Below are 23463 nucleotides of genomic sequence, written 5' to 3' on the forward strand. Positions count from 1 at the left end.
GAGCCCCGCCCCTGACGCTCCCTGCGGAAGGCGTGGCCGCAGCTTCCGAGCGCGCTCGGCTCTTTCCGCCGGCCCGCCGCGCGGGAGGCCGACCTCCTGGCCTCTGCTCCAGCGCGTGTTTGCTTCCTGGTAAGATGCTACTGTCGTGATCTTGGGCTCGTCAGCTTTTGGCTCAGGTGAAAGGTGCCTCAGTACGAACTGACTGACGGCGTTATTTCTTAGGAGCTGATTTCGTCAAGCAGGCCAAAGTGGTGTCAGTGACCCTGGGTATAGACCACTTTCCTCTGAGCTGAGCTCTCTGGTGCTGTGCCTGGCGACGCCCCACTTTATGACGCGGTTGTGCAGCTCACTGGCTGGCAAGAAGGCTGGGATACAGGAAAGCCAGGGGTTAATGCAGCGGTTCAAAGGCCAAGTGCAAAAACTCAGATGTCTCCATCAAAACTGAATTTAGTAAGAGGCTTAAAACTCTCGACAGATAAGCAGAGGGAAAATTAGCAGTTTTCCTTTTGAACAAGTAATAACCTATTAAAAAGGAAATTATTTTGCAATGGCATCAAAAACTGTAAAGTAGTTAGGAATAAAGTTTAAGGAGTTAGAAGATCCTGGTGATGAAATAAATCCATCACTCTTGGTGAAAACAAGACTTGAGTAAATGAAAAAAACGTGCGAGATCTTTGGATGAGAAGTCAGTACCAAAAATAGGCCAATTCTTCCCAAGTCAAATTTGAAAATTAGCACGATTGACAACAGAATCCCAGATTCTCTCGAGGGTGACTTAAAAGTAACTAATTTTAAATTTTGTGTAGAGGATCACACAGTTGTGAATGATCAAGAAAACCCTTAAAAAAAGGAGTAATAATAAAAAAAAATTAAACACCAACCTGTTAGCACAGAAATAGGAAAAACCATCAGCAGACTAATAGTACAAATCCAGTTTTTTTCTTTCTTTTTTTTAAAATTAATTAATTTACTTATTTTACTTTACAACTTTGTATTGGTTTTGCCATACATTGACTTGAATCCACCATGAGTGTACATATGTTCCCCATCTTGAACCCCCTGCCCACCTCCCTCCCCCCCTTTTTTTTAAAGATAGATTCAAGTAAAATAACATTTAATAATATAGAGTGTACAGAATTACCTTGTACTGGAAATATTTCTCTCAGTCTATTACATGTATAATATGTGTATACATATTATGGGCTTGCCTGATGGCTCAGACAGTAAAGAATCTGCCTGCAGTGTAGGAGACCCAGGTTCAATCCCCAGGTTAGGAAGATCCCCTTGAGTAGGAAATGGCAACCCACTCCAGTATTCTTGCCTGGAAAATCCCATGGACAGAGGAGCCTAGCAGGCTACAGTCCATAGGGTCTCAAAGAGTTGGACATAACTGAGTGACTAACACTTTCACACTACACTTCGTGCTTACATATAATTCTCCAAGCAAGACTTCAACAGTACTTGAACCGAGAACTTCCAGATGTTCAAGCTGGATTTAGAAAAGGCAGAGGAACCAGAGATCAAATTGCCAATATCTGTTGGATCATAGAAAAAGCAAGAGAGTTCCAAAAAAACATTTACTTCTGCTTTATGGACTATGCCAAAGCCTTTGACTTAGGCAAAGGTTATTACATGTTGTGAATCACAACAAACTGGAAAATTCTTAAACAGATGGGAATACCAAACCACTTTACCTGCCTCCTAAGAAATCTATACACAGATCAAGAAGCAATAATTAGAACTGGACATGGAACAATGGACTGGTTCCAAATTGGGAAAGGAGTACGCCAAGGCTGTGTATTGTCAGCCTGCTTGTTTAACTTATATGCAGAGTACATCATGCTAAATGCCACATTACTTTGCTGACAAAGGTTCGTCTAGTCAAAGCTATGGTTTTTCCAGTAGTCATGTATGGGATGTGAAATTTGGACCACAAAGAGAAGCTGAGTGCCAGAGAATTGATGCTTTGAACTGTGGTGTTGGAGAAGATTCTTAAGAGGCCCTTGGACTGCAGGAGATCAAACCAGTCAATCCTAAAGGAAAATCAGCTCTGAATATTCGTTGGAAGAACTGATGCTGAAGCTCCAATACTTTGGCCACTGGATTCGAAGTACTGACTTGGAAAAGACCCTGATGCTGGAATTGATTGAAGGCAGGAGGAGAAGGGGACAACACAGGATGATGATTGGATGGCATCACCAACTCGATGGACATGAGTTTGAGTAAGCTCCAGGAGTTGGTGAAGGACAGGGAAGCCTGGTGTGCTGCAACTGAACTGAACATATCTGGAATGAGGGCCATTTGATGTTAAAGTTAGTTATTTCTTGGTAGTTGATATATTGGTTTCCTAGAGTACCACAGTCAGACTGGTTGCACAAAGCAACAGAAACTTAATCACTTGCAACTCTGGGGTCCAGCCGTCCAAACTCAAGGTGTCGGCAAGATTGGTTCTTTGGGAGGCTCAGAGGGAGACCATATTCCATGCCTCTGTCTTAGTTTGTGGTAGTTGCATTCTCTCTTTCTTTGGCTTTTCAATCTCAGTCTCTGTCTTCACATGGCATTCACTGTGCATCTGTTCTTTTCTCATTCATGTGTGCTCAGTTGTGTCCGACTCTTCACGACTCCATGGCCTGTAGCCCACCAGGCTCCTCTGTCCATGGGATTTCCCAGGCAACAATACTGGAGTGGGTGCCATTTCCTTCTCCAGGGGATCTTTCTGACCCAGAAATTGAACCTGTGTCTCTTGTGTTTCCTGCATTGGCAGGCCGATTCTTTACCACTGTACCACCTGGGAAGCCCAGGTTCCCTTCTTATGTAGATACTAATTCTTTTCATTAGGACCCACCCTAATCCTGTATGGTCTGATCTTAATGTAAGTTAATCTGCAAAGATCCCATTTCCAAATAAGTTCACAAATCCAGGTTGACATGAATTTTGGAGGGATACTATTCAATCTAAGACAGCTGGGTTTTTTAAACTTAACCTTATTTTTCTGCATGTCATGAATCCTTTGATTAGTGCGTGATATTTTACAAAAAGAATAAAGGAATGTGTCTTTTTTAAAAACTGTGAGAAACTCCACCATCTATCATAAAGGTGATGCTTTAATTTAGTGGGAAAAAATGGGTTATTAATAAATGCTGCTGGCATAATTAAAGTAAAAACCTTAAAAATACAGTTAATTTAGAGTTTTGCATCATGTGCTGTGCTTAGTCACACAGTCATTTCTTACTGTTTGTGACCCCATGGACTGTAGCCTGCCAGGCTCCTCTGTCAATGGGGATTCTCCAGGCAAGAATACTGGAGTGGGTTGCCATGCCCTCCTCCAGGAGATCTTCCCAACCCAGGGATCGAACCTAGGTCTCTCACATGGCAGGCAGATTCTTTACCATCTGAACCACTAAGGAATCCCTTTGCATCATAACAGAAAGAAAATTAAGATGGATTGAAATCTAAATATATACAAAAGCATAAAATAGCACTCTTAAATAATGATATGAGACATAAAATGTGTAACTATGAAGCAATGGTTTTACCACCTAGAGATTTGTTTTTAATACAAAATCCTGTGTCCTTTCCCCAGAGATTCTCATAGAGTGCTTGGACCCAAGAGTCTGCATTTTTAGTGAGCACCCCACATGCTTCTCTTGGAGGCACTCCATCAGCAACTGTTTGTGGAAAAGAAAAGTGGATCAAAGCCACTTAAATTACTGGGAACTGTCTTTGAGGATGCACTGAAGCAACGAGGGACACACACACGTCAGTTGTCCACTTTATCAAAGTTTCAGCATTGCACACTCCATGAACTTAGACGGAGAGAAACAAAGGTCAGCATCATATCAGACTTCTTACCAGAAACCATGCATAGTAGAAGACAGTGGGGTGACATATTCAGAGTCTTGAAAGGAAAAAAAAAAAAGGTGACCTAGAATTTTGTATCCAGCAGAGTTATCCTTCAAAAGTAAAAGAGAAATACAGATCTTCTCAGAGAAGCAAAAGTAGACCTGCCTTGCAAGAAACAGTTTTAACAGTTCATCAGAGAGAAGGAAAAGGATAAGGGTCAGAAACTCAGATCTACATAAAGAAGAGTCAGAGAAGAAATAGTGAAGAATCTTAGATTGCCCTTGGAAGCCCTTACTGTTAATGGTGCTGACTGTTATCTGAATCCCATACTCCTGGAAAACAGTGACAATTAAGAGATTTCTCATACTTGGTGTTTGGAGAAAAAGCTCACTGCAAGGAACCCATCTCCCCCGTAAGACTAAATGAGACTTATAGGAGTACCTTGATTACTTATGAAAAGGCCAGACACAGACCCTCCAAATTTCCATGCTTTATCTCTTAAATGAGCTGAACTATTTTGTCCCCACTGATCAATGGGAGCAAATGTGTGTTAGTCAAACCTTGGTTAAACTTCTGTCATGACATATTTTGAAATGGCTACTACCTCACCCACAAGCCAAACAAGGGGATTTTTCTCCCATCTCCACCATGAGAACCTGATGGGGGTGCTGGAGATAAAATCCATGAAAATGTGGGGGATCCTTGCTTAATCTGTTAGCCCTTTGTCAGTGTCCAGCAGTGTGCTGTGGGAACCACAAAAGCCCTGCTCCTGGTCCCAGAGCTTCTGCTGTGCAGTCCTGTTTTCTCAGTCCTCACCTGTCTGTAGTTTTCAGGGTGTTGGCTTATCCCAGGACCTCAATTCTCTGATGGAGCTAAGAAAATTCATTGACTTTCAGTTTGTGCAGGTCTTCGCTGGTAGCTCAGATGGTAAAGAATCTGCTTACAGTGCAGGAAACCTGGGTTTGATTCCTGGGTCAGGAAGATCCCCTGGAGAAGGAAATGGCAACCCACTCCAGTCCTCTTGCCTGGACAATCCCATGGACAGAGGAGCCTAGTGGGCTACAGTCTATGGGGTTGCACAGAGTCGGACATGACTGAGCGACTAACACTTTCACGCTTTCAGTTTATGCAGCTCTTTTCTCGTTCTGAGGGATGGAGACATGAGTTCCAAGCTTTTTGTTTTGTTTTTACACTTAATTGTTTTAACTCCCACAGGAATCATATACCAGTAACCTAGGAATTCACCTATTTCTTTCAGATAATACAGCCTTAAAAAAATGTGAGTGAGCTGTGACTCATATCTAGGTTTCTTTTCCCCATGTAGTGTGAGCAATCTTTTCTTTAAAAAAAAAAAAAAAAAAAAGTTGACATATACCAAAGAGTTCCAGAAATTAGTGTTTCAGTACCAGCCTGTTCCTAGTTAGCCATTTTTTTTTTTTTTTTTGGTAATGAGACATTTTAAGAATGGCCTTCCCTCCTCCTTTCTTTCATTTTAGTCTTCAGTTATTAAATTAAATGTAAACTCAGCCATTTTATGTAAGTGCCTTTGTGGGGTTTATAGGCAGGGGGGATTAGCATTTATTGGCAAACCATCATGCCTCAGGAACTGTGCTAAGTGCTCCTCAAGCGTTAAGGCGCGCTGGAAGCAGCTGGGGCTCCAGCTTAAAAGCACATTCTGGCTCAGTTGGTCCAGGGTGGGGCCTGAGTGTCAGCATTCCTCACTGGGTGATGCCTGGTTGCTGGTCTGTGACTGCATTTGCCTTGGCTAATCCCTGCTCACGGATAAGTATTGGGAGACCGGAGAGGAGAAAGGGCTTTTGCACAGCTTCACAGCTGGTCAGTATTTAAATCCAGGTTCTTGACTCCAAAGGGAGGAGGAAATGGCAACCCAGTCCAGTATTCTTGCCTGGAAAATCCCAAGGACAGAGGAGCCTGGTGGGCTATAGTCCATGGGGTCACAAAGAGTTGGACACGACTAAGCAACTGAGCACTTGACTTCTTAAAAAGAAGTGGCCCTGGGATCCCTGCAGTTAATCATCCCATCTCCCCCACAATCACAGCCCTTTATTTAGATTTCTGTTTAGGACACTGTTATCAGTTGAATTGTGTCCCCCACAAACATATATTCAAGCTCTAACCCCAACCCCCTATGGGTAAATGTGATGTTATTTGAAAATAGCATCTTTACAGATATAATCAAGATGAGATCAAACTGGAGGAGGGGACCCTGAATCCAGCATGATGGGCGCCCTTATAAGAAGAGGATGGTGACAGACACAGAGAGGACAAGGTCACATGAAGACTGAGGCAGAGACTGCAGTGATGAAGCCTCAAACTAAGCAACCCTGAGGATCACCACCAGGAGTGGGAAGAAGTGTTGCCAATCAGGGTTCTTGGCCTCCTTAATCAACGGAAACTGATCAGAGGACAGACAAGAAATTCCGACAAGGCTTTATTGGGGCACTTGCTGCAGCAGTGGGAATGAGAACAAGTAACAGGCTCCCCTTCTGGCTCCCTCCCCTCTGGTCATGTTGTGTGCACAGGGCATGTGTGTATCCTGCTGCTTCCCCCCACCTCCTGCTTTTGCTTCCTGGTGGCTCACTGGTAAATAATCCACCTGCAATGCGGGAGACCTGGGCTCCATCCCTGGGTGGGGAAGATTCCCCTGGAGAAGAGATAGGCTATCCACTCCAGTATTCTTGCCTGGAGAATTCCATGGACAGAGGAGCCTCCTGGCTCTTAGGGTCACAAAGAGTCAGACACGACTGATACACACCGGGTTTTGCTCCAGGCTCTGCAGAAGTAACAGTTGGGCTTTTTAGACTCTGTATCTTTTTGTCCAGAATTTGGCCCAACTGCGCATATGTGTGGTTATTTTTAGTCCCTGACAGCTTCTTTGTACCTTGTAGCTCCAGGAGAGGTGTGTCCAGGTGCCGGCACTGCAGCTCTGAAGCAGAGGGTCCTCGTCCCAGCCTGTCTCCAAGGCAGGGAAAGAGTCTCCCCTGGAGGCTCTGGAGAGGATGTCGCTATTCCAACCCCTTAATTTAGGACTTCTAACCTCCAAAACAGTGGGTTTCGTGGATGGCTCGAAGGTAAAGAATCCGCCTGCCAACGCAGGAGACCTGGGTTCACTCCCTGGGTGGGGAAGGTCCCCTGGAGCAGGAAACCAGGCAACCCACTCCAGGATTACCTGAAAATTGCATGCACAGAGGAGTCTGGTGGGCTATGTTGGGGTTCCAAAGGGTTGAACATGACTGAGCACAGCAGTAAAGGTAACCATCTCCATAACTGCAACAATACTGTGCTGGGTTTATTTCTGGTTTTTTTGTAATTTTTTTTTTTTTTTTTGGCTGTGCTGAGCCTTAATTGCAGTGTGGGCTTTTCTCTAATTGCAGCGAGTGGGGGCATCTCATTGCGGGGGTTTCTCTTGTTGCAGAACTCAGGGTCTAGGGCACACAGGCTTCAGGAGTTGTGGCTTCCAGGCTCTAGAGGACAGGCTGCATAGTTGTGGTGCATAATTGTAGCGACTCCATTGCATGTGGGATCTGCCCACATCAGGGATCGAACCTGTGTCTCCTGCATTGGCAGGCGGATTCTTTTTCGCTGAGCTGCCAGGGAAGTCCAGGTCTGTTGTTTTCAACCACAAATTTTGAGGTAATTGGTTACAGCAGCCATAGGGAACTGACAGAAACACTTCATACAGTATCTTGGTTTCGCAGGTCTCTGCCAGGCTGGATTGTCATCAGGCATTTCAGGGGCTCCCGAGAACCCTTGACACCAACACCAGCCCTCATCCTGCTTTGTTTACTTGCTTAATTAGAAAAAAAAAAAAAATAAGATGTTTACATTATGAAAGTAAATCAGTCGTATTGTACTTAAGAGCAGAGAAGCCTCTGGTTTGCTTTTGCTTTCAAATACTTTTAAAGTACAGCTCTATTCTTCAACAACAACAGAAAATTTCTCCCCAGGGGGGAAAAACATCTTGTATACATGTGATTAATTGCCAAGATATTTGCTTGAGTCCTGTGCTGCTAAGCAAGTGTTTATCATCTGAAAATCTTGTGACATTTAGAAAAGAAAAACTTCTTGGACTAGCCTTATAATTTGTTCCTCTGTGCTGCAGAAAGTTAAAATTCAGAACCAAGTTTTATTTCATTTCTCTACTCGAATCAAGTACAGCCTTTTGGCTTTAGTTGGACTCGAAGATAAAATAGACTAGGAATAAATTTTTCCTCTTTGCTCTCCATTTAAAAACCCATAGTAGTGGAGGAAAAATAGTATTCATTTTCATGCTGCTGCAACAAGCCGCCCCAAAACTTTGGCCTAAAAGAACCATTTTATTATGCACAGAGATTCTGTGTACAGTGGGAGATGCCATCCAACCCATCTCAGAGGACGAGATGGGATGGCATCACTGACTCAAGGGACATTGAGTCTGAGCACACTCCAGGAGATGGTGAAGGACAGGGAAGCATGGCGTGCTACAGCCCATGGGTTGGTTAAGAGTCAGACACGACTGAGTGAATAACAACAGTGGGAGTGGCTTGTCTCTGCTCCAGGTTGTCTGGGGGCTCGGTTGGGAAGGTTCAGTGGCAGAAAGCAGAAGGGGGACCACGACTCAATGGCCAGGGGCATCATCTGGAAACTCAGCTACATCACCTACCTGTGGCCTGGGCACAGCGTCGGGCCTCGAGCCAGCTCGGTGCCCCCAATGTCAGTGACCCAAGAGAACAAGTGAGGCAGAGACTACCCAAGCCTTTTCTCAACGTGACTTCCAAAGCCATGCCATCACTTCTACTGTATTCTGTTTGTAACCATTGAGTCACCAGGGTTAGTGCAGATTTCAGGGGAAGAGGCCTCTTCCTGAGGGCTCACAGAATGTGCAGCTGTGTTTAAAAATCATCACAATACCCTTCACAAATAAATGTTTCAAAGAACATGTAATGAAGGTAGTGCTGCATTCTAGGTGGGAGATACTCTCTCAGGCTTCTGTTTGATTTTGAGTAAGATTTTGCAGCTCTCCAGCCCTCACTGTCCTCAACTGCGGGATGAAGGGCTGAACTAGGTAGGTCCCCAGCGCCTCTGCAGAGCTGTGGTTTTATAGTTCTTCCTGTAATTGTACCAACTGAAATGTTACAGGTTCCAGTTTGCATTATACAGCTGATGTTTATCTGTCACATTATTTTCTGTTGTCTCCAGTTTTAGAATATTTTTTAAAAGTCTTTCACTTATAGTATCTGCTTTCTTTGCTTTTTGTAGAGTCTTTATTTATTTGCATCCTTCTTTTGGGGTTTCCCTGGTGGCTCAGTGGTAAAGAAACCCCCAGCAATGCAGGACACAAGGGATCGAGCCATAGGTTGGGGAAGAGGCCCTGGAGAAGGAAATGGCAACCCACTCTGGTATTCTTGCCTGAGAAATCCCATGGACAGAGGAGCCTGGTGGGCTACTGTCCATGGGGTTGCAAAGAATAGGACATGACCTAGCAATTAAGCATCAAAAGTAAGTGTAATATTTATAAAAGTAGCCAATAAAACAAGAACTGTTGTTGTTTGTCACTAAGCCATGTCCGACTCTTTGCGACCCCGTGGACTGTAACCCCTCAGGCTCCTCTGTCCGTGGGATTTCCCAGGCAAGAATGCTGGAGTGGGTAGTCAGTCCCTTCTCCAGGAGATCTTCCTGACCCCGGGATCGAACTCAGGTCTCCCGTATTGCAAGCAGATTCTTTACTGTCTGAGCCAGCAGGAAAAGCCCCTTATTTCGTCTCGTTCCTGCCTTTATCCCCCTCACCTGCATGGTTAATTTCTTCTTTCTCCTGGGTTACTTTGTCAGTGTGCAAGGATACTGGATTAACTTCCATGGGGGGAAAAAAAATGCAAGTGCCTGCTTATGCACACTTCTCGAACAGCCTCTGTTTCTTATAGCTTCACCCTTATTCCTTCTGCCCCGAGCTCTTCAGCTGGAAGTCCTGCTCCTCTACGGCAAGAGCTTTGTCCCCGTCACTAATGGCCCTGAGCTCAGGGAACCCAACCGTCCATTTGCAGTCCTGACCTTGAGTCACCACTCGCATCCTGCCGTCCTCCTGAAAACACCGTCCTGGCTCCGTCTCAGGACACCGCACCCTCTCCCCCACTGGCCATTCCTTTGCATTCTCCGTCTCTTCCCCCAGACCCTCTGATTATCTTGTCTGCCCTGGAGATCCCACAGGCCCTGCATACCACACCACCTGCATGCTCCTGACCCTCCCAAACTTGTATTTCCAGCCTGACCTTTTCCCCCGCGGTTCAGACTTGTATATCGAGCCACCTGCTTAATATTTCCACTTGGAGAGGTCCTAAGAATTTCAACTGGAACCTGTTCAGAACCAAACTCCTGATTGCTGATGTTCCTTAGGGAGCCTTCATGCGTCTCCAGTTCGTCCCACCTCAGTTGTTCCAGCCATACCTCTTCCTCTCCTGTATGTCCAGTCAATCACCAAGTCCTGTGAGCTCCAGCTTAGCTTCACAGCTTGAATCTAGTCCTGTCACTGGCTCACGTGATCAGTTTTCCACATAGCTACAAAGGCGCTTGTTTAAGTGATGTGAGTCAGAGCACACTTCCTACATACAGAACTTTCATCCGCAGCCACTTCCCTAGTAGCTCAGTTGGTACAGAATCTGCCTGCAGTGCAGGAGACCCCAGTTCAATTCCTGGGTCAGGAAGATCCGCTGAAGAAGGGATAGGCTACCCACCCCAGTATTCTTGGGCTTCCCTTGTGACTCAGCTGGTAAAGAATCTGCCCGCAATGCGGGAGAGCTGGGTTCCATCTCTGGGTTGGGAAGATTCCCCTGGAGAAGGGAAAGGCTACCCACTCCAGTATTCTGGCCTGGAGAATTCCATGGACTCCATAGTCCATGGGGTCGCAAAGAGTCGGACACGACTGAGTGACTTTCACTTTCACTTTGATCCACAGCTGCAAAGGGCCCCCAGCACTCTAAAAATCTCTGCACATGTGCTGGTTTATCTCGGTCCAGCTGCCTTGGCCTGCCCTCCCCACCCCGTCCTGCCCCGGGGCCTTTGCACTGGCTGCTTCTCCACCCCCAGACGGTCACGGGTTTATTTCCTCACTACATTTGGGGCTCTGCGCGTCGTTCATGTTCCCTCTGCTGCTTTCCGGTGTGCTGAGACCCCCGTCCTCCCGGACGCGTCTGATCGTGCTGAGTGAGATTTCTCTCCCGCCCCTCTTCCCACGCTGCGCTCTGACTTCTGCTGTATGTTCCTCCTGCTGGTCACCGTTCCTTCGTTGTTGTGCCTGTGACTTCCGCAGAAGCTCCCAAAGGCAAGGCTCCTGTGCATCTCATTTATGCCGAGTCCTTCGTGCCTAAGCGGTGCCCAGAATGTACTGTTTGCTCAGTCAGGATGGGCTGAGTGAATAAACGAATGAACGAATAAAAATGCAGAAACAAGCCCATGTTTATTTATAATTGTGTTCTATGGATATAATGAAGGTGGTATTATGCAACAGCCAATAAATGATATTTGTTTATTGGTACTGGGATGATTAGCTAACTAACCACTTGGGAAAAAATAAATTTCATGTCCTACCTGTTTGCATATAAATAAATCAATAAATATAAGGTGAATTAAAGCCTTAATGTTTTTATGTTTTATGCACCTAGACACACATTTTCTTTTTTATTCATATTTTACATATTTTAAAGGTAGAAAATGAAACCGTACTCGTGCTTGAAGGATTTTTATTTTCTTACATGTATATTTTGGGAAACTGTCAAAATGTGACTGAGGAAAAAGTGGTAAGAGAAAATATTTCTAAAGTTTAATAAGAATTTAAAGAGTCTTATGATGAAAGTTTTAAGACAATGTTTAAAATTAAATGACCTGGTAAATAAGATTTCAACACATTGTAAAGACCAAACAGCCTTAAAATATAAAAATAGCTTATAAGTCAGTAACAAAAGTGAATATCCCACTAAGGAAAGGGCATGAACTTCACTAAAGAATCAAAGATAGATATTAACATTGTCACTAATAACTATAAAGACTCATACATTTAAACAGTAAATGGTTCTATTTTTTTACCACATAATGAAGGTTTTTTTAAATGCTGATGTCAACAATTATTTTACTGGTAGGGGAAAATGTATTCCTGCTCACTGCAAGTTTAAAATAGTGCAACTTTTCTGGACAATAATTTGCACTACTAAATTTTTTTTAAAAATGCAAGCCAATCAAGCTCAAATGTATACTTCTTGGAATTGTTTGTAATAGTTAAAAACAGGAATACAGTATACATACTCAAAAAGAAGGGGGTTATAAGATGATGATATATATCCATATAATATATATCCAATGAAATAGAATGAAATCACCATGAATACTGATAGGTGTATAATATTCATATGGAAATATATATAGTAAAGAAATGGTTGAAAAACATTGATAGTATTGTTCAGTTTTTGTTAATTTTTATTAAGTGTGTTTGTTTACATGTTTATTATATGAAATCATAGCAAAATAACTATGCCAGTACAATAAAAATAGTATTCTTAGTAGGAAAAATATGAATTACCAAAGATTAATTTACAATTTTTAAATTAAAAATGAAATGTAAATAGGACATTTAAAAGATAAGTAAAATATGAAAATTTATCATAAGTGCACAAGAGAAAAATATCAGTTGATAATTGGCACATTTGCTTTATCTTTTTTCTACACACCTAATATAAAAATATACTGTTCATACTGTTCACGGGGTTCTCAAGGCAAGAATACTGAAGTGGTTTGCCATTTCCTTCTCCAGTGGACCACATTCTGTCAGACCTCTCCACCGTGACCTGACCATCTTGGGTGGCCCCACACGGCATGGCTTAGTTTCATTGAGTTAGACACGCTATGGTCCTGTGATCAGATTGGCTAGTTTTCTGTGATTATGGTTTTAGTGTGTCTGCCCTCTGATGCCCTCTCACAACACCTACCAGCTTACTTGGGTTTCTCTTACCTTGGACATGGGGTATTTCTTTACGGCTGCTCCAGCAAAGTTTTTTGGGCTCCAAAATCACTGCAGATAGTGATTGCAGCCCTGAAATTAAAAGACGTTTACTCCTTGGAAGGAAATCTATGACCGACCTAGATAGCATATTAAAAAGAAGAGACATTACTTTGCCAACAAAGGTCTGTCTGATCAAGGCTATGGTTTTTCCAGTGGTCATGTATGGATGTAAGTGTTGGACTGTGAAGAAAGCTGAGTGCCGAAAAATTGATGCTTTTGAACTGTGTGTTAGAGAAGGCTCTTGAGAGTCCCTTGGACTGCAAGGAGATCCAACCAGTCCATCCTAAAGGAGATCAGTCCTGGGTATTCATTGGAAGGAGTGATGCTGAAGCTGAAACTCCAATACTTTGGCCACCAAATGAGAAGAGCTGACTCACTGGAAAAGACCCTGATGCTGGGAGCCATTGGGGGCAGGAGGAGAAGGGGACGACAGAGGATGAGATGGCTGGATGGCATCACCGACTCGATGGGCATAAGTTTGAGTAAACTCCGGGAGTTTGTGATGGACAGGGAGGCCTGGCGTGCTGCGATTCATTGGGTCGCAAAGAGTCGGACACGACTGAGCGACTGAACTGACTGACTGACTGAATATAAAAATATACTCTTGTTGAAAATATTCAAATGGTAAAGCACTTGCCGGCCACCGCAAGAGATGTAAGAGACGCAGGTTCGACCCCTGGGTTGAGAAGATCCCCTGGAGGAGGGCATGGCAACCCACTCCAGTGTTCTTGCCTCCCATGGACGGGGGAGCCTGGGAAGCCCCAGTCCATAGGGTTGCAAAGAGTCGGACGTGACTGAAGCGGCTTAGCACACAGCACACATGGATGACTGTCTCCCTCGGTATTTTTTCCACAGAGATAACGTCTATTATATTTATTCCTTATACCTCTAGATGTTTTCCTGTATTTATCAAATATATTATTTGTTTACTTTTTAAAATGACTTAACCACATGTCTTAGGAGTTTTAGCCTGTCAATAAAATAGAGATTGAACATGTTTTTTAAACACTACATAATATTCCAGAGCACATGAACAGTATTGTTATTGAACTATTTTCCTTGAATAATTCTGTTTATTTACCCAGGCTTCCCTCATAGCTCAGCTGGTAAAGAATCTGTCTGCAATGCAGGGGATCCCAGTTCAATTCCTGGGTTGGGAGGATCCCCTGGAGAAGGGACAGGCTACCCACCCCAGTATTCTTGAGCTTCCCTTGTGGCTCAGCTGGTACAGAATCCCAACAAAAAATGTATGTGTCAACACTGCAGCAGATCCTGTAGACTGATGAGAGAAGGATGAAACAGTCTTAGTAGCCATTCTACTTGGTCACTTCCACTTTGGGGCTAAACTTGGAGGATCCAAGTTCTTCTTCAAGTTCATTGTCTTTTACCAAAAAAAAAATTAAGGATTATTTTTTCTCCAACGTCCTGGGAATTATCTCTGCAAGACGCCTTCTCCTACTAACCCTGCCTTGTTTAAACAGTCTTCACCTCTCTGATCAGCAGCACCGCCCAAACAAATGCTATTGGCTCATCAACACTTTCTGGTTTTGCTGAATGGGGTGTGTGTTTGGGGAGACAGGGAGAAAGGCAGGAAGGATCTGAATAAGACTGGCAGCTTCAGTGGCCTTTGAAAGCCTGGCGTTTGGCAGACAACACCGCTTTAAAGATTCACCTGCATGATATCTGAAGGTCAGAACAAAGAGAGGCCATTCAGAACTTTAAGTCTATGATTCTCTTATTTGCTTGGATGAGTATGGACTCCAGCTCATTTTTAAATAACTGACATTTCTTGCTATGGCTTAAGTTGGCTTCCTCAAGGTTGGTTCCACTCGATAGATAGTGGTAGGATTAAAATGCAAAGTCATGCATGGGTAGAGTCCATTTATATCTTCCGGGAAAGTCATTATTATTTTTGCTTAAACAAGCTGTATATCACGCTGGGCACCACCAATGAGTCCGCAGTCATTTTATTTTAAACGTGGGCCTCCGTGGTTGGTCACCGAAGCTCTGCAGGCATGGGGGAGGGTGTGTGGGTGGATTGCCCATGTGTGCCTTCATGAGCATTTATTTAGAAAACTTAGGGGTTGGAATAAAAGCAAAACTTTATCCCAATTGAGAGGGAATAAGGTTTCTTTATTGCTACTACCCAATCTCCCTTCTCATTTCCAGTTAGAACTTACTATAGGACTTTTCCTTTAAGCACAGTTGTTTAGTTGCTAAGTACTGTTTGAGGCCCCAGTGAACACGTAAACAACAATCTCCATACCCTTCCCAAGGGAGTATCCTGGTGGCTTGGTGGTAAAGAACCTGCCTGCCAATATAGGAGACCTGGGTTCAATCCCTGGGCTGGGAAGATCCCCTGGAGAAGGAAATGGCAACCCTCTCCAGTATTCTTGCTGGGAAATCCCATGGACAGAGGAGCCTGGAGGGCTACAGTCCATGCGGTCACAAAGAGTCGGACACAACTGAGTGACTTAGCACGCACACCCTTCCCAAACCCCAACAGAAAGACAGAAAACTCAGTTTAGAGACTTCTCTGGTGGCCCAGTAGTTGACTTCACCTTCCAGTGGAAGGGGTGCCAGCTCAATCCCTGGTTGGTGTGGGCTGAGATCCCACATGCCTTGTGGCCAAAAAGCCAAAACAAAAAACAGAAGCAATATGTAACAAATTCAGTGAAGACTTTAACAATGGTCCACATAAAAAAAAAAAAAAAAAAAACTTAATATACATATATTTTTTTAAAAAAGGAATGAAACAGAAATAAAGGACATGCTGCGATATGGAAAGAACAGAAGTCATGATTTCAGGCAATCTGAAGTCATCAACCAAAAATGAATCAGTCAAGTTGCTTGAAAGCAAAGTGAAAGTGAAAGTCACTCAGTCGTGTCCAACTCTTTGCAGTCCATGGAATGCTCCAGGCCAGAACACTGGAGTGGGTAGCCTTTCTCTTCTCCAGGGGATCTTCCCGACCCAAGGATCAAACCCAGGTCTCCTGCATTGCAGGTGGATTCTTTACCAGCTGAGCCACCAGGGAAGCCCCTCCTCATCCCATGCACTTTCTTGCACGCCTCAAACCTCCACCCCCTTTCCTGTCCTCAGTCTCCTCTCCTCTAGTTCAGGGGAAACAGAAAGCAATCAGAAGAGAACCTCTGGAGTCTCCCATCGGTGCCCCTGCCCTCCTGTTCAGGTGAATATACCCCCTTATATTTAGTCTGTCTTTTCCTCTGTTCACAGAGGTGAACTGGGGCTTCCGTGGTAGCTCAGCGGTAAAGGACCCACCTGCCAGTGTCCTCCAAACTATCCTTCCTCTTGGCATCATCATGTTTCTTCTCTATTAGATCATCCCTATTAGCAAAAAAACAAAACAAAACAAAACATTTTTTCCATTTAAAAAAGACCTCCTTGGGACTTCTCTGGGCGTCCAGTGACTGAGACTTCGTGCTCCCAATTCAGGGGGCCAGAGCTTGGTTCCTGGTCAGGGAACTAGATCCCACATGCCACAACTAAGAGTTTGCATGCTACAACTGAAAAAAAAAAAAGATTCTGGAAAAATCAAAGATACCCAGTGTTGCAGCAAACACCTGGGGCAGCCAAATAAATAATGTTTTTTTAAAGAAAAGTCCCCTTGATCCTGTGTACTTGTCTTGCTGCAAGTCCATTTTCTGCCCCATTTGCAGCAGTGCTTCCCGGAAGAGCTGTCTACACCCGCTGGGTGCGGTTCCTCCCTTCCCGTTCTCTCTCGAATACACTCAGCAGGTCTGTGCTCCTGCCTCACTACCCAGCCTGCCATCATTGTTGTTCAGTGACTCAGTCGCGGCAGACTCTTTGCAACCCCGTGGACTGCAGCACGCCAGGCTTCGCTGTCCTTCACCATCTCCCAGAGTTTGTTCAAATTCATGCCCATTGAATCGGTAATGCCATCCAACCATCTCATCCTCTGCCTCCCCCTTCTCCTTTTGCCTCCAGTCTTTCCCAGCATCAGGGTCTCTTCTAGTGAGTCGGCTGTTCACATCAGGTGGCCAAAGTGTTGGAGTTTCAGCTTCAGCATCAGTCCTTCCAATAAACATTCAGGGCTGATTTCCTTTAGGACTGACTGGTTGATGCTATCATTAAGGTCTGAGTGCTATTCGTGTTGCTAAACCCACATGGACCGTGGCCCCTGACCTAGTGACATGGGCATAGATAACCTCAAGGTAGGACAAGACTGTGTCTATCTCTACCCCGGGCCTCACTGGGGGCTCATCTCAGGGGAGTCATACATTCTTGCTTAGCTTTTCCTCCTGGTCTGTCCCACTTCCAGTACTAACCCTGACCCTTCTCCCAAGGTCACTCTGAATACGCCTCCTGAGTGGATAACCTCTCGCAGGCTCGGCTCCTAGCAACCCAACCCAAGACAGCTCCTCTGTGCTCATTGCTGGGTGTTGAGAGGAAAAGTGTCCATATCTGTGTCAAATAGGAGACTTTGCTGTCATTGTTAACCTTTGCCAAGATTCCAGTCTGTCATGTGTCTGATACTTTCGGAGCTAAATGTTCTACTTAATTCCTCTGTCTCCCTGACCTAGTTTCACTCAGATAATAGCTTGCTGTGAAAATTGTAACTAGCCTCTAGCACAGTGTCCAATAATTAACACAGATCTGGCAACAGAAGACATCCAATACATATTTTTGAATGAAGCAGTAATTTGGCCCTCTGATGGAACATTGTCCATTTGCCTCATATGGTCATCATTTTAGTAGGTATCTTCTGCCCTGTAAGATCCGGATGTTTGAGAGAATGCTGACTTCTGCTTCCACAGAAAGTGTGAAAGTGAAAGTGTTAGTCACTCTGTCGTGTCCAAATCTGTGCATGACCCCGTGAACTGTAGCCCACCAGGCTCCTCTGTCCATGGAATTCTCCAGGCAGGAATACTGGAGTGGGCTGCCATTCCCTTCTCCAGGGGATCTTCCCGACCCAGGGATCGAACCCAGGTTTCCTGCATTGGAAGCGGATTCTTTACTGTCTGAGCTACCAGGGAAGCCCACAGAAGCAGGGCATAAACTGAAAAGACAAAGTTCTTCTAAAGGATAAGCTCCTTGAGAATGCAAAAAGAATCTAGCACAGATGTCTTCACAAAAGCAGTCTCTTAGCAAATGACACTTCAGAATGTCCAATAACCTTGTGGTTGAAGTTGTTTATTTATTTTATATTTATTTATCTGACCGTCTCGAGTCTTAGTTGGGTGCTCAGGACTTCTCTAGTTGTTGCCCCGGGGAATGTGGACTCTTAGTTCCCTGACCAGGGACCAAGCTCGCGCCCCCTCCATTGGTTGCTCAGAGTCTTAAGCAGTGGACCGCCAAGCAAGTCCCCCAGTAGATATCTCAATTGCAGGCTTATCAGAGACCTTGAGGCAGAAGAACCAGCTGAGCTCTACCTGGACTCCTGACCCAGAAAAAAGTGAGATAATAAATGTTGTTCTAAGCCACCACATTTCAGGGGAATGAGTTACTTATCAGTAGAAGCTAACACTCCATGATGAAGTTGTCAGATGCTTGCATCTGTTTCTAGCGAATCATTTGGACGTAAGGGAAATATGATCAGAAGTCATTCTGAGCAGAAAATTATGGGAAAGAGCAGAGATGTGAGTGGACTTTGATTAAAAACCAGTGTCAGCTTATAAACTGTTGAGTGTGTGTGTCTGTGTGCTAAGTCGTGTCAGATTCTCCAGGCAAGAATACTGGAGTGGGTTGCCATTTCCTTCTCCACGGGCCTTCCCCACCCAGGGATCGAACCTGCATCTCCTGCATTGCAGGTGGATTCTTTACCACTGAGCCACCGGGAAAGCCACAGCTTACAAACGAGTTTTAGGAAAACTAGAAGTACTCCAGTGTTGACAAAAATTATCCCTTTTTAGTAGCCAAGTGATCATACCGTGTATTCTAAGTTTAAAAACTTAATGAACCAGAGATCCTTGAGGTTTTACTTTCATGGACAAGCACAGTGGTTTGTTCATAAAACCTAATAGTTTTCCTTGCCAAATGCTGTAATCTTTTTTAAGCTGCATATTATCAATATTTTTTTTAATAGTTTTTCTTCCCTTTAAATATGTGCTAACCTTTGACTGTAGCTGCACTTTTTCCTTCTCTGCTGGTAACCATGATGTCCTGGCTTCCATATTTGATTGTCTGTGGCCCCTTCTTCCCTGCGAACCAAGGGAGAAACTCAGAGGGGCTTCATAGTCTTTTTCTTACAGGGCTACAAAATAAGAGGATGAGGGGGATATCCTTAATTGAACTGAGCTGATAACATGTCAAGACAAGTTACAGCTGAGACTGTTAAAGTGAAAAAAATGAGCAAGTATGATAATCTTATCAATGAGCTCAGCTTTGTTTATTATTTGTAAGTGTAGGGAGAAAATAATTTTCTTTGCTGTGATGTGGATCATCTTATGGAAAACAAATCTCCTCTTTACAACACAGCTTGCTGTAGAGTACATAGTCAGGCATGCTTTTCCTTTCGTTGTTAAAATTTTAATTTCAATTTTTTAAATTTTAATTTAAAATTTTTTTTAATTGAATTTTTTTTTTTGCTTTTGACTGCACTGGGTCTTCATTGCCAAGTGAAGGCTTTCCTAGTTTCGAGAAATGGGGGCTTCTCTCCGTTGTGGTGCTCGGGTTTCTCACGGCGGAGACTTCTCTTGCAGAGTACAGGCTCTGTGTGTGAAGGCTTCAGTACTGGGGCATCGTCGTTGTGGTGTTCGGTCTCTAGAATTCAGGCTCAGTAGTTGTGACGCATGGACTTAGTTGCTCCGGGGGGGCATGTGGGATCTTCCCGGACCAGGGACTGAACCCTTGTCCCCTGCATCAGCAGGCGGATTCTTACCTACTTTGCCAGCAGGGAAGCCCCAGGCCTGGTTTTTAATGAGATTCATGGAAATTATGCAGGATTGAGAGCTAGCTCCTTACGCAAACTACCCTGTTCAGGGCAGGAGGTCTGACATCCCAGGCTCGGCCTCCTCAGTGCCAGCAGCTCCCCTTTCATAGCTGTGACAATCGAAATACTCCCACAAATCTTTAAAACTCCCTTCTGAGTGGTGGCGTCCCTACTGAAAAATCACTGCTCCATTGTTTAAAACTCCTCATCAAGTTCCGTCAGCTCAGCTGTCAATACAGACCCCGCTGTGTGTAGCATGATTAGCCCTTGAGCAGGACTCCACCCTCAGCCGGGGAAGGGAGCAGAGGACTTAGACCGTGTTCATCTGATGACAACGGTTGGTTCAGCATAGACGGCCCAATCAAAGCTGATGACACAGGTGGAGCTTTTGCTTAATATCTGCAGAAAGAGGCTGCAGTCTTCCCAGCCTACTTGAAGGACAGGGGTTGTGGCTGTGGAACGCCTATAGTCACTTTGAATCTTGTAGACTCAACCCAGTGGAATGCTTATTTGGCTCTGGTTCCCTGTAGACGCGTGTTCTTAGAAGGAAAGCTGTGACAAACCTAGACAGCGTATTAAAAAACAGAGACATCACTTTGCTGACAAAGGTCCACATAGTCAAAGATATGGTTTTTTTCAGTAGTCATGTATGGATGTGAGAGTTGGACCATGAAGATGGCTGAGTGCTGAAGAATTAATGCATTCGAGCTATGGTGCTGGAGAAGATCTTAAAAGTCTCTTGGACTCCAAGGAGATCAAACCAGTCAATCCTAAAGGAAATCAACTCTGAATATTCACTAGAAGGATCGATACTGAAGCTGAAGCTGCAATACTTTGGCCACCTGATGAACAGAGCCGAATCACTGGAAAAGACCCTGATGCTGGGGAAGATTGACGGCAAATGAGAAGGGGGCGGCAGAGGATGAGATGGTTAGATAGCATCACCCACTCAATGGAAATGAATTAAAGCAAATTCCAGGAGATGGTGGAGGACAGAGGAGCCTGGCGTGCTGCTGTGACTGAACACCAACAAAGTACTACTAGATTTGAGGAGAAGGGAACTATATTCCTGCTTTATGGGTTTATGTTTATGTACATAACAGTTTGGCCAAGGAAGAACTCGTATGTGTAATCTGTGATCCTAGTACTTTGACAGAATATTTTCATTGTGCTGCCTTGACCCCTGAGCCAGTTATGTTGTTTTCAAAGCTATAACCTGAGCACTTAGGGGAGGGGAGAAAAAGCAGGGTCAACACAAAGGTGCTCAGAAACAGTTTTCCTGTCCTGATTATTTTGTTTATTGTCTATTTCCCCCACTAGAATCTAATCTTCATAAGGGCAAGAATTTTCACCTGTTTTGTTTATCACTGTATTTTCAATGCCTCGGATCGTGCTGCTGAGAGATGAGGAAAAGGTTAGTCTTGCTTTTCTGGTTTTCTGTATTTGCTGCCTAAATGGTTTTCATTGATATCTACTTTCTTTCTGTTTTTTTTTTTTTTAAGACCTTTTATTACGGGAAAAATTTAAATACATACAAAGTAGAGAATACATAGATACATCTCCTTGTAGCCATTATCCAACTTCGCCATTGTTATGGCCAATTCAGTTTCAAGGGTACCTACCTCCCAGTTCATCAGTAACGTCTCTGCTTTAACCACTATCCAGTACTGACTCACCCATCTCCAGCAGAACCAAGGACGGTCAGGGTCTCCCCGGCCTCCAGGGACGGGGCTTTGTTTCCAGCTGGGAGCTGGATGATCCACTCGCCAATTCTGTGTCAGAGGCTGTGTCCTTGGGTAGCTCCAGGCACCCACTCCCTGCGGCAGGCTCTCGAAACAGACGTGGAGAGGAAGATTTGTGTGAGACAAGTTTCCTGAGGCGTGACCTTGGGGTCTTGGCCTCTAGAGGGATAGCAGAAGTGACCCCAAGCAGCGGATGCTAAATTGTCTTGGTGGTTGTGGCAGACCTCTGTCAGCCCCACTGGATCCTGAGCCGAGACGGCATTTGGAGCCAAGCCGCCAGGCCGGGGTCCACGCCTCTGTCTTGTCACCTCCCGCCATGGACCAGTCACTGCAGACTGTGAACTGGGACAGGGTGGCTTTCATCACCTGGGCCGGTTCCCAGGGAGGGACTCAGCAGAGAGCTTGGAGCCACCAACACTTTCAGCGGCTGGGGGACCGTGGGGGTACCTGCCACCGCTGTCCCCTGTTACCGTCTCGCGGCCCACCCGTCCCTCACTGAGCACTGCTGCACCCCAGACCCCATTCTCAGGCTTTATCTTCTTGGCCACACATGTCTTTAGTGGCTCAGACAGTAAAGAATCTGCCTGCAGTGTGGGAGACCCAGGTTCCATCCCTGGGTGGGGAAAGATTCCCCTGGAGGAGGAAATGGCAATGCACTCCAGTATTCTTGCCTGGGAAATCCCATGGACAGAGGAGCCTGGCGGACTACAGTCCATGGGGTCGCAAAGAGTTGGACATGATTGAACGACTAACACTCACTTTTCTTTGGGGGAGGGTGGGGGGCACATGACATCCGCTGCCCTGGCCTGAACTTGCCCCTTGCCTGGTCCCCAGGCTTCCAGGCCACTGGTTTGCACTTCTGTTTGCTCCTGGCCCCTCTGGACTGGCCACCCTTTGCATCACGTGAGTCTCCCCCTGCCCACTGCCCCTACCCTGGCCTTAACCACCACCCTGCCATGCCGGCTGCAGACCCGGGCCCCGCCTCGCAGCATGGATGTCAGCCCTCACGGGAGTGGACCCGGGACGTCCTCTGCGCGCGTTTCTCCCTTCCTGTCTCAGTCTCCAATTCTGCTCCCTCCTTCCTTCCCCCAGACCACGCTCCACGCTGCTGCTGGGGGACGCATCCTCAGAGACACGATCGGATTCAGGCAGGAGTAGTTACTGAACACGTGCCAGGTCCCCCGTCCAGGTGCTCTGGGCCTGCCGTGGCCCGCAGTGCAGACTAGGTCTGCTCTCCTGGAGCTGACATTTCATGGGGAGATGCAGGCACTGATGGGAAAGAAACCAATGGATGCCTGAGTGAACGGGTGAGTCAGTACTGGATAGTGGTCAATGCTATGCCAAGAACTGGAATAAAGCGAGAGGGTGACGGCCGGGCTGGCAAAGGTCTGTTGTCTAATGGGTTCCGTGTTGACTTTGTGTGTGTGTGTGTGTGTGTGTGTGTAAATCGATCAGTCGTGTCCGACTCTTTGCAACCCCATGGACTGGAGCCCGCCAGGCTCTCTGTCCACGGGATTCTCCAGGTAAGAATACTGGAGTGGGTTGCCATTTCCTTCTCCATGCAACTCTGTGTGTGTGTGTGTGTGTGTGTGTGTGACTCAGTCGTGTCCAACTCTCTGTGACCCCATGGACTGTAGCCCGCCAGGCTCTCTGTCCATGGGATTCTCCAGGCAAGAACACTGGAGTGGGCTGCCCGTTCCCTCTCCAGTGTTGACTTGAACGTGGAGCGGAAGGCTCCGTGGAGACAAGTTCTGCATGCCCCCTGCCCCCCACCAACAGGGAGAGCTAAGGATGTTCTTCCTGCTGTGGACTCGGTCATCCAGGTCAGCTTTGCCTGGACGGCCAGTGGTGGCCTGGGGTCCTCCTTCCCCGTCTCCCCTTGTCCCCCCCCGGACCCCCCTGTGCTGGAACAATGTCCCCT

General features: G+C 45.5%; 1 long non-coding RNA gene across 1 annotated transcript; it reads left to right on the forward strand.

The window, feature by feature from the left end:
• The first annotated feature begins 49 nt into the window (after positions 1–49).
• On the forward strand, positions 50–22843 carry LOC122686601. Its single transcript, XR_006338846.1, has 4 exons — positions 50–129; positions 21121–21214; positions 22377–22445; positions 22635–22843. It is a non-coding gene; the product is annotated as an uncharacterized LOC122686601 (long non-coding RNA).
• The last annotated feature ends 620 nt before the right edge of the window (positions 22844–23463 follow it).

This window comes from Cervus elaphus, chromosome 30 (genome assembly GCF_910594005.1).
Source record: "Cervus elaphus chromosome 30, mCerEla1.1, whole genome shotgun sequence".
Lineage (NCBI taxonomy): Eukaryota > Metazoa > Chordata > Mammalia > Artiodactyla > Cervidae > Cervus > Cervus elaphus.